This window comes from Lepidochelys kempii, chromosome 22, assembly GCF_965140285.1.
Source record: "Lepidochelys kempii isolate rLepKem1 chromosome 22, rLepKem1.hap1, whole genome shotgun sequence".
Taxonomy (NCBI): domain Eukaryota; kingdom Metazoa; phylum Chordata; order Testudines; family Cheloniidae; genus Lepidochelys; species Lepidochelys kempii.
This window is the reverse complement of record NC_136401.1, coordinates 22,128,961-22,146,040: the sequence shown is the minus strand read 5'-3', so window position 1 is coordinate 22,146,040 and position 17,080 is coordinate 22,128,961.

The window sequence follows — 17,080 nt, the reverse complement described above, 5'->3', positions numbered from 1 at the left end:
GTGCTGCAAGACATGGTACTGGAAGGGAAAAGGCTGAAACTCACATGGTTCAGCCCCTTTGCATTCTGTTCCTTGCATTATAGTGGCCCCTCCGTAGGACGAGGGGCTGCACCAAGCCCTGGTCAGAGGCAGAGGCTGCCCTGAGGAGCTCCCTGTCTAAATGGACGCAGGCTGGGAGAAAGGAAGGATAATTCTCCCCAAAGAGGGCCAGTGACTTGTCCAAAGTCACCCTGGGGGTCAGTGGCAGAACCAGGTCAGCCCAATGCTTTAGCCACAGGGCTGCCCTTCACCATTCCTGTGGGCAGCAACGCGTAGTTCTGTTAAACTCATGGCTCAGCGTCCACACGTAGCTGCCTCTGCAGCTAACGGCCCATGTCATCAGAGCCTCTCGCAGTTGTCAGTGGAGGGCATTTGAATGGTTTGTAGATGAGGTTTCTGTACCGTGTAGGAATATCTGGTGGGGTTTTTTTTTAAATGGTTTCAAAATGACCTGCCCAAGCAGTCCTGCTTTTGTCTGTCCCAGCACCACTGCCCTTCTCCTGGCTGCTGATGTGGAGGTGAACTACTGCAGTGCCAGATACCACACAATGTGTGTTCTAGTCATGGACAGGATTATATGAACTAGCTGGAATTCTGGGGGGGAAATCTGTGACTTCCGCGGAAGTTTAGGAGCAGAGGAAAGGTAGAAAATTCCAGATTTAATGGGAGCTGCCTTAAAAACACACCAAGCAGGTGATTGGCCAGAAGGAGCCGTGTGAGTGAGTGCTACATGGCAGAACCCAGTGTTAACAATGCTCCCAAAGCACGAGTCAGGCCCCAGAAACCAGATTTTTTACAAATAATCAGTGTTGGATTCTGTTTCTTGGCTGTCTGACTGTTACACCTATCAGGAGTCAGTTTCCAAGCTGCCCTCCATGCCCTCCTAAGGACGGCCAGACGGGGCCAGACCAATGGCCCATCTAGCCCAGTGTCCTGTCATCGGACAGGGCCAGAGCCAGCTCTCGCACTCCTGTTTGCAGAGAACGGGACCCCAAATGCTTAAAAGCACAAAATGAACAGAAAGACACTCCCCCATCCTTTTTACTGTCCTGCAGGCTAGGGGCCTGACTCATGTTTTGTGAACCCCTGAGCCGGACAGCATGGCCATGATGTTTTCCTAAGCCAAGTACCTGGAAAGCACAGCTGGGATTGGAGCCTGTTGTGCTAGGCTCTGTCCAGAAACAGGACAAGGCCTTTGTCTGGAAACACAAGTTACACCAAGTTAAGTCCATATCTAAAGCACGAATGAAAACAGTGCACCTGTGTGAAGACAAGGCCTTGGAGACAATCCCTGCCCTGCCGAGCTCGCAGTCTAGCCAGACAAGGGGGAGGAGACAAAGCATTTACCTGGCTGGTGTCTGACACCTTACACTTCACAGCATCAGCACTAGCTGGGGTGGTGCCTCTGACCTGAAATGTGTTGTCACCTGGTGCTGCGGAGGGATTGACTCACCCTGACCCAGTCCTAGATCAAGCCAGCCAGCAAGAAGAAGCAAACAGCAGCATTGAGGCACAAAGGCAAAATACCCATTGATGCTGGAGCGTGACATGCCCCATAATAACAATGCCCAGCTCTTACGTAGCACCTCTCATCCCAAGAGCCTGGTCAGCACCATAAGCCAGGGCAGGGGAGTGACCTGCCTAAAGAGAAGGAGCTGAGTTGAGAGCTCAGGTCTGCTGACTCCCTGTCCGGTGCCCTGTCCACTGGACCATTCTGCCCTCTGGAGGAGGGGCCCAGGCCAGGCTCGAGGTCACCGGCAGGACACACTGGGCTGAAAACTGGAGGAATTGCAGTCTGTATTATCCTGGCCCCTTGCCCTTAACCACAAACATGCACTAAAAACAAAACACCCTGAGAGTGGAAAATGTAATGGGAAATGTTGCAGGGTTTGTGTACCATGCAGCCCTCTGGGATCTCAGGTTGAGTGCACAAAGGGCCGCATCTGGCTGTGCAGGGAGAGAGCAGAGAGCGGGTTGCTGGGTGTGGCACACAGATCCCCTTTGCTGGCGCACCTGTGCATGCTGCCACCAGCCGGGGGGAGTATCGTGGGCAGTGAGTGACGCACAGATGAGTTTCCTTTGGAAACCCGCCTGCCTGCTTGGCTTCATGGACATTGGTACGCAAGGGGCCCGATGCTCCTCTCAGCCATGCCAGTGTCCATGCCATTGTTAATGGAGCGAGGGGGTAAGACCAGTGTGAGGTCAGACCTGGACCCACAGTGTTCACTCTCTAGCCAAGGGGTAGGCTGGCCAGTTCAGGCACTGGGCCGGTGCCCCAGCATGCTGTGGGATACTGGGATCTCCTGCCGCTTTTAGAGGGGCTGTTGGGTGCTCTGGGATGGAGGTGTTTGTGCTCTAGCAAAGGGCTGGGAGTGGAAGAATTCTTTCTTGGTTTTCCTGTACCACTCTGACCCAACGCACTGTGCCCTCAGGACAAGTAGCTGGCCTCCCTGGGCCTGATGGTCCTCTTACACTGGTGTGGAACTGGTGTCACCCCTTTGACTTCAGTGAGGTTACTCCCAGTTCACAATGGGGTGAGTGAGAGAAGAATTAGGTCCCCTGCATCTCACTGCACCCAGCAAGAACCTCTCCTGGTGAATAATAAACCAGCCATGGGGCTATGTGTCTACTCAAATTTTCAGGGGCAATAATCCGAATGGCAAGGAGGAGGGGAGTGGGTCTCTTTCTCTGCATGCGTCTGTGTGTGTGTGGTGGGGGAGGGATCCCCAGTGCTGGGTGCAAATAGGATTTAATCCAAGCTGTACATGTCAGGAACCAGCATTAACCCCCCTTCCCTGAGAAGCATTAGCCGCCTGTGTGATTAGATCCTATTAGGAAAGTGGCAGTGAATGTGCATTTAGCCTTGAATTTTCCTCTGCAGCCAGAAAGGTTGCTTGTAATTGGCTTTCTGTAGCCCATCTTCTTACTGCTGGGAACATTAAAGGGTGACGTGGAGGACTCGGGAACTCACAGCTTTCTTTGTAATGGACTGAAACACTCTCCTCCAAGCTGCCAGTGTCTCCTTGTCTTTGAGCTGCAGATGCCTGGAGGATCCCAGCCCTCCCAGTGGAGTAAGAGATTCGCTGTAATTCACTGGGGCATGATGACTCTTCCCCAAAGAGTGAGGACCCTGCCTGCCCACTAAAGAAATTAAAAAAGGGGTGCAGTATGTGGGGGATATCCCTGGGCCGCAGGGCATGCCTGTGCAGCTCAGCTGCTGCTGCTTGGTCCTTCACAAGAGCGGTGGGAAGCCAGCTACTGAACTGAGCTCGGGAGAGCTGTCTGTGATGCACTGCCCGCCTCTGGAACCAGCACCGGGCAGGGCTCTGGCCGGGTCACGAGTCTCCCTGTTGGCTCATGGTGCTTCGCACCCTGGCATCTCAGAGCACTGTACGGCGTGCTGCCAGCAGACCAAGGTGCAGTCACTGCATGCTTCAGCCTCACAAGTGGATTGGCTTGTTTTGGAGGTAAGTGTAGGTTCTGGAATCCACCATCCGGCAGGGGCTCGGCTGGGACCCTCATAAGCTGGGGCACTGTCGGAACCAAACCCAGATCCCACATGTGAACGATGAACGCTTGAGCCACTAGCCACCTATTCCAGGATACAAAGGGCAGGGGTTGAGCCCACTCTGGAAGCAGCCCAGTGGATCAGTGCCAGTGGGAGCCCCATCCCAGGTCCAAAGTGCAGTTTCCCATGGGCTAAAGGGTGGGATCGCTTTCTACTTGTTCTTGACTTTGGCTGGTAAGTTTCTATCAAAATGTTTCTCCTGTGTGCAGCTTCTGCAAAAGTTTCCCCCTGGTTGAACCATGACGCTGCTTCGTGGGAGTCACCAGACCGCAGTGCATCATGGGAGATGATGTAATCCAGCCAGAGTGTGTGTGCTCCTGCGGGTGGGTGTGAGCCTTTGTGTGTGTGTGTGTGTGTGTGTGCACCTCCGTGCAAGTATCTGTGCATGAGAGAGCTTGGCCTGGGCGTCAGTCCACCCCTATGTGCGTGCGTGTGCCCACGCGTTTGTGTGTGAGCCACTGTGACTTGTCCTTTAATTAAACCCAAAGACCGACGTTCTCCGTCGCATTATAACAATGTGACGGTGATTCACATTTGGGGCCTGACGGGGTCCCTTTACGAGTTCTGCTGCACATCAGCGCTGTGGCCCTGTGCTCGTGACACAAAGGCAGAGCCTGTCTGTTCATCCAAGCGATCACATCCAGGTACACCCCAGAGTAACAGCCGTTCAGCTAGCTCATGCACCTTCCCCGAAGGGGTGGCTGACCGGGCTGACATGCCAGGTCTGCTTTTCCCCTGCCTGGCATCTCATGTCCTCACTTACACCTGGGCCAAGTGGGTGTGCAATGCAGCCAGACCAGAACAGCAGCATGCTGCACCGGCTTGTCACAGCTGTGAATGAGGGATTCGGCTCAGCACCTCAGCCCGCTGAGCGCGCAGGGCCAGCGAGTGCTGCGTGGGCAGGTGCTGGGCAGCGCCCAGCTCCGGGGAGCAGGGCCTCGGAATTCTGGCACTTGCTCTCTGGTCACAAGGTGGGTGAGCAACCCCAGGGACAGAGCGAGGGAGGGAGAGTGGGCTGGCGTCAGCAGGGAGAGGGTTAACTCTCTCTCCTGAGTAGGGGAAGGCCACAGCTGTACGCCCTGAGTGTGGGGATTACCAGGGGGCAGGGCTGGTCCAACTGTGGTGAGTTAGGGATTTACCCCAGATCACTATAAGGGGCTTGTGCTGGGGCTTTCCAGCCCTTTAAGAGCAGTGGTTTTCCAACAGGGGTATGCAGAGGTCTTCTAGGGGGACATCAACTCATCTAGATATTTGCCTAGTTTTACAACAGGCTACATAAACAGCCCTAGTGGAGTCAGTACAAACTAAAATGTCCTACAGACAGTGACTTGTTTATACTGCTCTATATAGATGCTGAAATGTACGTACCATGTTTATATTATGATTGATTTATTTTATAATTGTAAGATAAAAATGAGAAAGTCAGCCATTGTTGAGTACTAGTGTGCTGTGATGCTTTTGTCTTTTGTTTGATTTCATAAGCAACTAGTTTTTAAATGAGGTGAAACCTGGGGTTATGCAAGACAAATCAGATGCCTGAAAGGGGTACAGTAGCCTGGAAAGGTTGAGAGCCCCTGTGCTACAGGGAACATGTTAGCAGGAGAAGCTGCCTCTGGTGCACTCAAAAGGGGGGCTGTGCAAAGGCCCTAGCCTACATGAGTAAGGGTTCAAATATGTGTAGCTACAGGAGGCTCCTGGAATCTTGGTTTTAAACCCAGGCTAGGCACTTGGGGAAGGGTCTGGGAGCTCTCCTGTGGCTTTAGGGATGCTGGGGGGTGATGTACACACCAATACTGCACCAGAGCCTTGGGCTGAAAAGTGAAGCAGAAGTATCAGGTTGAAGCTAGAGGGGGGATTTAGGGAACCAAAAAGTCATTATCTGGGTTAGAATTTGGCCAGGCCACTGACCTTAGCAAACTGATTCTTGTGAAAAGCATCAGATCAGACTAAAAATGCTCATCACACAGCTGGGTCAATGAACATGAATAGCCTGTCTTAAAATTACAGTGTTGGAGAGCCTTTGATTTAAAGCTGTTTTTAGCAGCCCCTGCCACTTTGAATTTTGTGGAGTGGCTGGAAAGGGGGGGCTGAGACAGCAAGGCTGGCTGGCAGGTTCACATCACATCCCTTGTGTGTGAAACCCAGGGACTATTCACTACTAGTGAATTAAGCCAGGTATCCCATTAGACCCCCAAATTTATCTTCAGGAGGCTTGTGCATGACAACTCTGAGCTGGGCTATCAAACATCAGAGAGGAAATAGCTAATCATCACTAAAGCTGGTGATCCATTAGCTAGGGAGTCAGATATATCCTAAAAAGAAAAGGAGTACTTGTGGCACCTTAGAGACTAACCAATTTATCCTAGGGGCACAATTAATGTATGGCTGTCACAAGATAAAGGTAGTGTTTTTGTTTGAAATAGGTCAGGCTAGTTGCTCTTCTAAGGTGCTAGAGAATGATACAGACACTGGACGGCAAGCAAAGGAGAAACAGCAGCTGTACACCTGTTCCATGGCTCTGTAGAGAGCACACCTGGGGTGGGGGTGTGACCACTGAGCTCTTTGAAGAGAGGACACCATGTAACACCGCAACCAGGAAGAATGAGCATGAGGCTAGGAACTGGGAAAGTCTCTGTGTTTATCCCAGATCTACAACTGATTTGGTGTGTGTTTGTGAGTCACTAAGATTTTGTGTGTCAGTAATAAAGCTCGCTGGGCCTGACAGATGTAACTGACAGCAGGTTTAGGTGCTGTCCTAACTTCACTGACCAGTGAAATTACACGGGTACATTCAGGGGTTTAAATGAGAGCAGAATCTGTCCCAATGTGTTTGCCAGCCCTGCAGGTACGGTGTAGATCCATTAGTTAAGGGCTGTGAAGTGCCATGTAAGAGTTTGCATTCAGAATCTTGCCGTTTGTGTCACTTCTGCACACGCCCTGCAGTGGTGGCAGATGATGAAGGCATGGGGCTGTGTGCGCAAAGTGGAGATGGTCTGAGCCTTGCCAGCTGCTGGGGGGATGTAGTGGTCATGGCTGCTGTCCTACAGGGAGGAGGGGAGGTGATGCTTCCATTGCCAGGGGGCCATGCTAGAGATGCTGGAGACAAGGAAAAACCACATATGGGTGCCTGGGCTCCTCCTGTGCATACAAATGCATTTGCACACACACATCTGTGAGGGTTGTGTGAACACTGGATAGAGGTGAATAGAAGAGCCATGTTTCTGTATGTTCTTCTAATCACCCTATATAATTCAGTCAAGGGTACTGTCTCGGCTGTAAAATTCTATAGAATGTCTAAAAATAGAAACGGATCATTTTCTATCAAATTCTAAAGACTCTGTCATTTCTAACTAACTCAATTATATAAACTCTATAGAATCATAGAAATGTCAGACTGGAAGGGACGAGTGGTCATCAAGTCTAGCCCCCTGCACTGAGGCAGGAAAAAGAAACCTAGACCATCCCTGACAGGTTTGTCCAACCTGTTCTTAAAAATCTGCAGTGATGGGGGTTCTACATCCTCCTTTGGAAACCTGTTCCAGAGCTTAACTAGCCTTGTAGTTAGAAAGTTTTCCCCAATATCTAATCTAAATCTCCCCTGGCTGCAGATTAAGCCCATTACTCCTTGCCCTGCCTTCAGTGGACATGGAGAACTCTCGATCGATCGCTCTCCTCTTTGTAACAGCCCTTAGCTGAGTTGAAGGTTGTTCCCAGGTCCCCCCTCAGTCACTTTTGCTAGAGACTAAACATGCCCAGGTTTTAACCTTTCCCCAGAGGTCAGGTTTTCTAAACCATTTCTCAGGTTTGTTGCTCTCCTCTGGGCTCTCCCATTTGTCCACAACTTTCCTCAAGTGTTGTACCCAGAACTGGACACAGGACTCCAGCGGAGGCCTCAGCAGTGCTGAGTAGAGCAGGACAATTATTTCCTGTGTCTTACGTACAACACTCCTATTAACAGACCTCAGTGTGATATTAGTCTTTTTCACAATTGTGTAGGACTTTGCCATAAGGGAAGAGTGAACATATGTACAGCTCCATGAGAGAGCCTGTGTGTGGCTTCACGCATACACAAGAACACAAACATACACACATTGCAAAATAGCAAAAGTAGATGGTTGATGCAAAGATACCAGGCTCATGCATGGACTATGGCAGTATCTTGACAAGCTGTGCTCCTGGTATGTTCTTTGTATTAAAACTGGAATAATAGATCCTTGCATCACAAGCGTGCTATCTTTGTACTCTTGCAGGCTCAAGCAAGCATATTGACACACACACACACAAGAATATACTCTGTGCAGAGGATTTAGGTACCTTTCGGTTTCATTCTGGGCCTGATGAATTTTGTAACTGATTTTTCTAAATGTTTAGCAGAGAAGGGAAAGTGCTCTTCTGGCCAGTATGAGTGGTTAAGAAAGATGGGCTCTCAGTAGGGTCCCCTGTGGCCCCCTACATTTTATATTAGTCTGATTAGATTAGGGATTCCGTGGGTATTAAATCACAGACTGAGCGTGCATTTGTCCAGATGCTATTTCCTGAATCTCTTGCCTTCTGCCCATAAAAGCCCTGGTGCGCAGCAGAGAGCAGCAGGCCCATCATATTTTATTGCTCTGAGATGACATGTTGGAAAAACAAATAGTTTTTAGAAGAACAAACCAAAAATTGTAATCTAATAACAGCTGATCTTCTTGAAACAATGTTCCTGCTAACTGCGCAATTTCTGTGCACGGCGGAATTATGCATCTAAGAGGGACTTCATCTTCCAGGTGGTTATTGCTCCTCTGGGCCCCAGGAACATCGTCTCTGAAGCAGATAAATAGCTTCAGATCCCTAATACAAATTTAATTTATTTCTCCTAAAACTTACATCCAACAGCCATTCCACTCAGGCTAGAAGAAGGAAAGGTAACATTTCCCCTGGAAATCAAACTTTGAACCAGATTAAAAGTGATTATTTCCTCTTGAAGCCGTATGGACAATTTTGTTGGCTTTTATGCTGTTTACGCATTTCCAAGGAAAATTCCATTCAGAAGAGGCGGGGAAGATGGTAGACCCAGTTTCATTCCTGTTCCCAAGCATTTGAGCTACAAGTTGTTGCTCTTTTTAATCCTAGGCAGGAAGATAGAAGGATAATTTAAGTGGTGCTGGAGGGAAGGGGGCATAGATGTGGAGAGAGAAAGAAATAGATAAACATGCACATGGGGCAGTCGATTCACAGCAGACGCATATTGCTGTGGAAGAGACAGATAACATTTCCTCTAGGAACAAAGAGGCTAATGGGTTCCTAAAAGCATTGTGAAGAAAGTGATACTTGGTCCCACATGTGAAATAAATCCCTCTTGGTGGCCATAGTCATAAACTTACCCCAGCTTACTAGAGAGGAACGAATACCAGAAAAATTTTCTGAAAAACATTCAGATCCAAAAGCAAATTTCCGTTTGAGTGGGTCTGAACCCTTTTTCATAGATTTAAGGACAGAAGGGACCATGATCATCTAGTCTGCCCTCCCACATAGCACAGGCCAAAGAATTTCACCCAATAAACTGCTGTGTCTCTTTTAGATCAGTGGTTCTCAACCAGGGATATCCCTGGGCATATGTAGAGGACCTCCAGGGAGTACATCAACTCATCTAGATATTTGCCTAGTTTTACAACAGGCTACATAAAAAGCACCAGCGAAGTCAGTACAAACTAAAATTTCATACAGACAATGACTTGGGGTACACAAGGCAAATCAGACTCCTGCAAGGGGTACAGTAATCTGGAAAGATTGAGAAGACACTGTTTTAGGTTATGTGTTTGCTCGTTTCCTGGCAAGTCGTTCCAATAGTTAATTACCATCGCTGTTGAAAAGTTTTGTTCCCTTTGTATGAACACTTGGGCAGACACACTTAATTAGCAAGAACACTCAGAACAATGGAGGATTCGTTTTGAAAGCTCCTCAACTGCCAACTTCAAAAATGTGCATATGATTCTAATTGTCAATTTCCAGCTCTGTTAGCCATCCAGTGCCGGAACAGAAACACTGTCATGTGACTTGGGTAACTCACACAGTGTAACTGTACTGTTGGAATACTAAATATTCTCAACTCTCAACGAAATAGTCTCGGTTCACAATGGAATTCTTCATCTTTAGGCATTGGACTTGCCTGGAAATACTTGCTGGCTTTCTATCTTAATTGCTTGCTTTCCTGCACATTTTCCCTTTTTAATTTCCAAAGCTGGCAGGTGTCTGGCACTGGTGCAACCACTGCTGGAATCCTGTGTCCGGTTCTGGTGTCCACTCTTTAAGAAGGATGCTGATAAATTGGAGGGGTTCAGAGGAGAGCCACAAGAATAAATAAAGGATTGGAAAACAAGCCTTTTAGTGATAGACTCATGGAGCTCAATCTATTTCACTTAACAAAGAGACGGTTAAGGGGTGATTTGATCAGTCTATCAGTACTTACATGGAGAACATATATTTGATAGTGGGCTCTTCAGTCTAGCAGAGGAAGGTAGAACACGATCCAGTAGCTGGAAGTTGAAGCTAGACAAATTCAGCCTGGAAATAAAAATGTATATGCCTTACCAGTGAAGTTAATTAACCTTTTGAACAATTGACCAAGCGAGGCAGATGATTCTCCATCACTGACAGTTACTAAATCAAGATTGGATGTTCCAAGAGAGCTGCTCTGGGAATTATTTTGGGGCACGTCTCTGGCCTGTGTGATACAGGAGCTCAGATGAGATGGTCACAATGCTCCCTTCTGGCCTTGGAATCGACAAATCTATGAATGAATCACGAGCCTAAGACTTGGGAGACCCAGGTTCAAGTTCTTACTACGCCACAGACTTCCCTGTGTGACCTTAGACAAGTCCCTTAGTACCTCTGTGCCACAGGTCCCCATCTGTAACTGGGGATACTAGCCCCTAATGATGAATGCTTTAACACCTGTGAAGTCCTCAGATATGGCGCGAATGGGAGCCATATAAGAATTTGAGAGAGCTCCGTAGGGCTCAGTGTGTGCTTAATGGACAGTTCTGGACAAATAAATCCTTGGTTAATGCACAGGGCAAAGCAGGAAGCAGCAGTGCAGTACGCTCAAGCCTGCTGACATGCCCCATTCCGCACCCCCACAGGCGAACTTAGTCAGGCCTTAGCCTCTCAGCTACAACTATCCAGAGACAGGACACATGAATGCCAAGGGAGTATTGTCGATTGGGAACAAGACGGAGACCCAACGACCTCATTTCATATAGGCCTCCCAGGGCCACTTTCAGTCGCTCCGGATACAGGCTGGATTTGAACTGGTGGCCGCAATGCGAAAGGCTTTCTAACCCCTCCTGATCTCCAGAGCCAGCCAGTGCCCAGCCCAAGTGCTGTTCTTGATGCAGTGGAGATTTAAAACAACCCCCCATTTTACAGCTCGGTGTTGAGTTTCCACACCAGAGCAATGGAAATTTTTAATGCAAAATCTGCATGGTCCTTGTTACTAAGTGACGGGGACAGGTAATGTGTTCTCACAGTCACTAGGGCAACTCTTCTGAGCAAGAGACCCAAACCCAGTTCCATGCCTGGGGTGTGCTGCAAAGCCTGAATGACCCTCTCCAGGAACCCATTTTCACAAGGGACTTGAACCAGCTCTGCATTGACTTTCTATAGAATCCGTCTTTTCAATCCTTGTCATGTCACTGTCCCTTTGGGAAGCAGATGGACCCTGCTCTTGGCTCCATTTCCACTGATGGTACCTTTGCTTTAGCATTGTTTGGTCTCTCAGTCTCACCGTTTCTCAGAATGAAAGGGTGTAATTTCCTGGCAGGGAGATAACTACTGGGGAAGCTGGATGCCCTCCCCCACGAATTAAGGGTGCAGTAGCTACCCAACTCCTTACAATCATCTGATTGCTCAATAGCATACAGCTACCACTTCCAGACCCCTGAGCATTCTTACTTCTCCTCGGAGATGGTCGTGCTTCCAGGGGGAAAAACAAACATCCTTCCCTGCCCGTTATTTGGACAGTTAGTCATGCTGCCCAGAATTTCTAGTTGAGATCATCTCCCTTCGTCTCACTCTTTCTCTGCCCCACTTCCCTCTTTACTCTCTCCTGATGTATGTGTGCGTGTAAATCTCCATCCTGCGCTTGCAACCCTGAATCACAGTGATCAGTTACCATGGAGATTACCGTGATGCAGCACTGGTGACTTTATCCAAGCGCATGAGGAGGCAGAAAGGAGAGATGGCTGTACACACCAGTAATCAAAAGGAAGCCCTCCCCTCATTGTCCTTGGCCCAGTGATCTGGAAGTTCACTGGCTCAGTGCAGGGCATGTGAAGTCTGCAGAAGGGTTAATTTGTATGAACTACTGCAAACTCCTAGCCCCGGGGTCCTGACCTCCGGTATGACCAGCCCAAGAGTTTGTTCTGGTGATTTAATGCTTCCATCTTGCTATTATGCTGGAGGGTTCTGGTGGAACAGGAGTGTTCAGCCTGCTTCTCAGTTCAGCTGATCACTTATTTTGTTCCCAACTCGCCCCCAGCTGGTTGGGAAATGGAGGAGGGGGAATCAGAAACAGTTTTGCAAATTTTGTTTGTGTTTTGTTGGAACTTTTTGATTTTATTGAACGGTTCTGAGCCGCGATACTCGCCAGCGCTGCTATCCCATGCACAGGGATCAGGACGGTACCTGCATCGGGAGAGGCTGAACCGCTAGGGAGAAACTTCCCCCAGAGGCAGGGTATTCCATAACTGCCTTGTACCTTCTTCTGAAGCACTTGGTTCAGGGCATGCCGGAGACAGGACATTGAACTACATGGGCCACAGGCAATTCCTATATTCTGCTGTATTTGAAAATCTTTAGCCAATGCCATCCAAGAAGATATAAGTTATACTAATACAGTCTGGGAGAGGCACCATATAAGCTACCACTAATTAGTGGTGTCTTTCCCAAACTCCCCTTTTGTAACCCTTTATTCTTTTATTTGTTTGGATGTGTTTGCCTGGCATCATAGATGATGTTATTCCATCAGAATATTTCTCTGACTGCAGCAAGTTTCATCTTTGACGGGTGATTTTGGGTTTTTTTCAGGCAATTGTTAAACTTGACCTCATTACATTATTACTATGCCAGTGATGCTCAGTTAGTGTACAAGACCTTCATTCATTTAGCAGTTTTAATTCAGTATGTTCCCTTATCCATTACTCTCTGAATAAGCAAGGGCATAGAGAATGAATTAGTTGGGTCTGAATTAAGATTTAATTGATTTTTAAAACTGCCATGTGGCTCTATGCATTTGTCCCTGTTCTTTTGTCTCTTGTAAATTCTGGTCGGGTTCTCACGTGGCACCTATCTACAAATGATCCAGTGTGGCTAGCACCAAGTGCTCAAATGGTGCCACTTACAGGTGGGGTTGTGTGTAAGCAAGATAAAGACAGATGCCAAGAATTAACTCTGACACCTCTGTATAACATTTCTTGTTTTTATTTACAATAGCACCTTGAGGACTCAACCAAGAGCATGACCCTGTTGTGTTAGGTGCTGTACAAACCAAATAAAAGAGCCCCTGTCCTGATGAACTTGCATGCTAACTATGCAGTCATTAGACTTCTCCAGTACATTTCACTAACCAGGGCTTCCCTAACTTAACTTCTCCTACAGATCAGTGTCCCTCCAAGAATTGCAGTTTATTGTTCTCACATTAGTTTTAATGAATCCTTTACTTTTATCTAGCACCTTTCATTCAAAGAGCTCAGTGTTTTTACAGACTGGAATTAAGGACTTGCATCCTCTCCCAACCCTATAAAGTAGGTCATTATAATAATTCCCACTTTACAGGTGGGGAAATGACCTCACAAAACAGGGATGTGGCTCTGGGTCACACAGTGCCAGGAATATAAGTTAGAACTCTTGATTACCAGTTGCCGGTTCAAAGTAATTCATGCTTCCTCTCTCTGCTTGTGTTAGACACAACAAAGTCTGCTAGTTTTTCTTTAAGTGCTGCTTTGCAAAAGAATTAAAGATTTCAAAGCCCAAAAGGTTGGCAATGCAGCGCAGAGGAGATACTGTGGTATTTGGACATTTGAATTGTAAAGTTTTAGTCAACTTTCACACAGGCAGGATGACCACAGATTTCTTCTGTTTTCACCAATGATTGTGCAAATATTAGAGTTTGGGACAGGTTCCGGAGCCAATCCCTGACAACCTGGGATCATTTTGTTGTATTTTGTTAAACTGGTTCACTGTCTGGCTGCCAGAGACAGACAAAGTGGTGCTTTTCCTATCAGAGATCTCATCACACCGCAGCCTTGCCAGACCGTGGTGAGCCACAGTTAGCAGAGTCCAGGCTGTAAAAAACGTCCCAGGGAATGATCATTCAGAGGTATTAAGGGGCACTGACGGAGTTTGCTCCTAGTGTGAAGCTGTATCTAAAAGGGCTAATGTGTTCCTTGGCTCTAAGGATAGTGAATAGGAGCAGAGAGAGGCTTTTACATCTGGCATTGGTGAGACTGATATTGGAATCTTGCATCCAGTTCTGGTGTCCACATTTTTTAAAGTATGTTGAAAAATGGGAAATGGTGCAAGCAGGAGGCACAAAAAATGATTTGATGGCTGGAGAAAATGCCTGACAGCAAGAGACCTTAAGAGCTCTATCTGTTTAGCTGATCAAAAAGAAGGTTGAGAAATGACTTGATTGTAGTGTCTGAGGACCTTTATGGAGAGAGAATACCAGGTCCTAAGGTGCTCTTTAGTCTAGCGGAGAAAGGCAGAACAAGAACCAATGGCTGGAAGCTGAAGCCAGAAAAACTGAAATTAGAAGCAAGGCCCACATTTCTAACAGTGAGGGTGGATAACCACTTGAAAAAACTCCCAAGGGAAGCAGTGGATTCTCCATCTTCCAACGTCATGCCTGGAAAATGCTTTGGCCAAACATAAGTTATTGGGCTCCTTACAGGGGTAGCTGGGGGAAAGGTAAGGCCCTGTGGCATGCAGGCAGCCAGACTAGACGATCTAGTGATCCCTTCTGTCTTCACGCTGCTAGGAAGCTATGAAGAGCACGTGTGGGGCCCCAGGACTGCATTAACTGGGATGTGCTGCAGATCGAGTGGCAAGCGTTTGTGCAGGGCCAAGCATGGATGAGCAGAGAGGGCTGCAGGTCTGAAGTGTATTGGAGTGTTTATATGATGCCTGCTTGCACTATGCCTGGGCCCACCTACTGCTGCTGCTCCAGGACTCTCCTAAGGTCTCGGTTGCCAAATAAAACATTTTGTTTTAGGATTAGAAAACCTAAAAGTAAGTAGAACTGATGGCTCTGAGGCCTGTCTAGCACTCTGCTAAATAGGCAGCCAGAGATGAGGAATCAGCTGCCGCCACAGCTGCCTGTGTGCCTCAGTGACTTATTTCTTGGCTTCTTGTTCTGCTGACCTATTCTCATGGGCACCAGTCTGCTCTATTCTGTACTGGTGTTAGTAACAGATGAAGCTAGCTGGGGAATCAGATGACGGTTACACCCTTCTGCATCTTGCTGCCATCTGCGAGGTGGGACAATGGCCAAAATCGCTTAACAGACAGACCGTGAAATCAGAGAGGAAAAATCTGAGCCACAGCCCTACTTTTCCTGTTTGTTTTGAGAAGTTTTTGCCTCCGTGCCACCATGTGAACATAAGAACGGCCATAATGGGTCAGACCAAAGGTCCGTCTAGCCCTCTGTCCTGTTTTCCGACAGTGGCCAATGCCAGGTGCTTCAGAGGGAATGAACAGAACAGGTAATCATCAAGGGGCACGTTCGGAGGCTCTTTCCTTTCCACTTTCCTTTACTGGAATCGAAAACAGAAAAATACCAAAGGCCAGGGCTGAAAACCTGCTCGCACTGAAGCTAACTGCAACACTCCCATTGATTGGAATGGAGCCATGAGTGTCACTGAAATCCTCAACGGGGGTAAATTGGCATGGCTCCTTCGGCTTCGGTGGAACTATGCGGGTTTACACCTGCGTTAGTGGAGCTATTCGGATTTACACCAGCAAAGGGTCTGGCTCAAAATGCAGAGGAAAAAGAATCCCACAAGCAAATTATTGGACAGACAAATGGTAATCAGTAAAGATCTTTGCAGCGGTAATACGTGTTGAGAGCATGCATTTTATTGCTGTCCGCTGAAATGATGCAAGAGGCTTCCCGTCTGCAGACGGGGCCTGTAATGGACTCTCCTGGGAATAAATACAAGGTGTGATCTGCCGCTGAGCTGGGAAAAAGTTAGGGGTTCTCATTTTTTTTATTCTATTGTTTCTAATATAAAATAAAACATTGAAATGGAGAAAAATTCCAGTGAAATTCCAGCAGAGAGCCCTATGGCTTAAGCTTTCATGAGCAAATACCCACTTCTTCAGATGCATGCATCCGACAACGTAGGTCTTCACCCATGAAAGCTCATGCTCCAATACGTCTGTTAGTCTATAAGGTGCCGCAGGACTCTTTGCCGCTTTTACAGATCCCGACTAACACGGCAACCCCTCCAATCCAGTGAAATTCCAGTTTGCCTGCCAATCTGCCAAGGCTTTCAGTAATGGTGAGTTATAGGACTATTTACATTAAGTCTCCTCCTCCTCTCCAGAGACCCAGCAAATCTAAATGTCACCCTGAGATAATGGTTACGCCAGGATATTTTATTGCACAGAAGAGACAATAACACAAAAGCATAGGACTAGTTACAGAAGCCCTAATCTGGTCCCATCCCCTGTTTACAGGGTCCGGGAGGAGACACAGTGTAACTGATTAAGGTGTCATGTCATCCCTAACAATAAAAAAGACTGGATGTTTTCTGGTCATGCATGTGGACCCATTATTTCTCAACTCTTCTAAGAACTTGTCTTGATATGCCAATGTCAATTTATCTCCCCTCCCCACTTTTTTTTAACTGGAAACTGCCAAATGAATGTGTATCCGAATATGGGACATTTTTCCAAACAACTGATTTCCATCAAAGATCTATGTGAGTACTGAAGGCAGTACAGTTAGGTAGTATTGCAAAACCCTGCCAGGATTTTCTTTTAATGAGGAAAGAGCTCTCTGGAGCAGCACTTCGGGACAGGGGTGTGTGTGTGTGTGTGTGTTTTCAAAGGGAGTGTGTACCCATGCTGTCTTTCGAATGTCTGTGTTCAAAAAGGAAGAGCGTATTCATGCTGTCTTTTGTTTGGCCATAACACTGCCATTTTTATTGTTCTTCTGTCCAAAAAGGCAAAAGTTGGCCTTAGGATGCAAACAGAAGAGCCCTTACTCCTTCCACCTCGCCAGTGAAACTTAAATGTCTAGTGCCAGATTCTGCCTTTCCTTACAACCCATGCATCCCAGAGGGGTCCAATGGGACAAATTCTTCTTAGTTACCCTGGAGTAAATCTGAAGTTACCCCACTGACCTCAGTGGATTTAGTCTAGATTTACACTAATGCCACTGAACACAACTTGTCCCAGTGGCTTGACATGGGGTGTAAGCCAGAAGAGAAT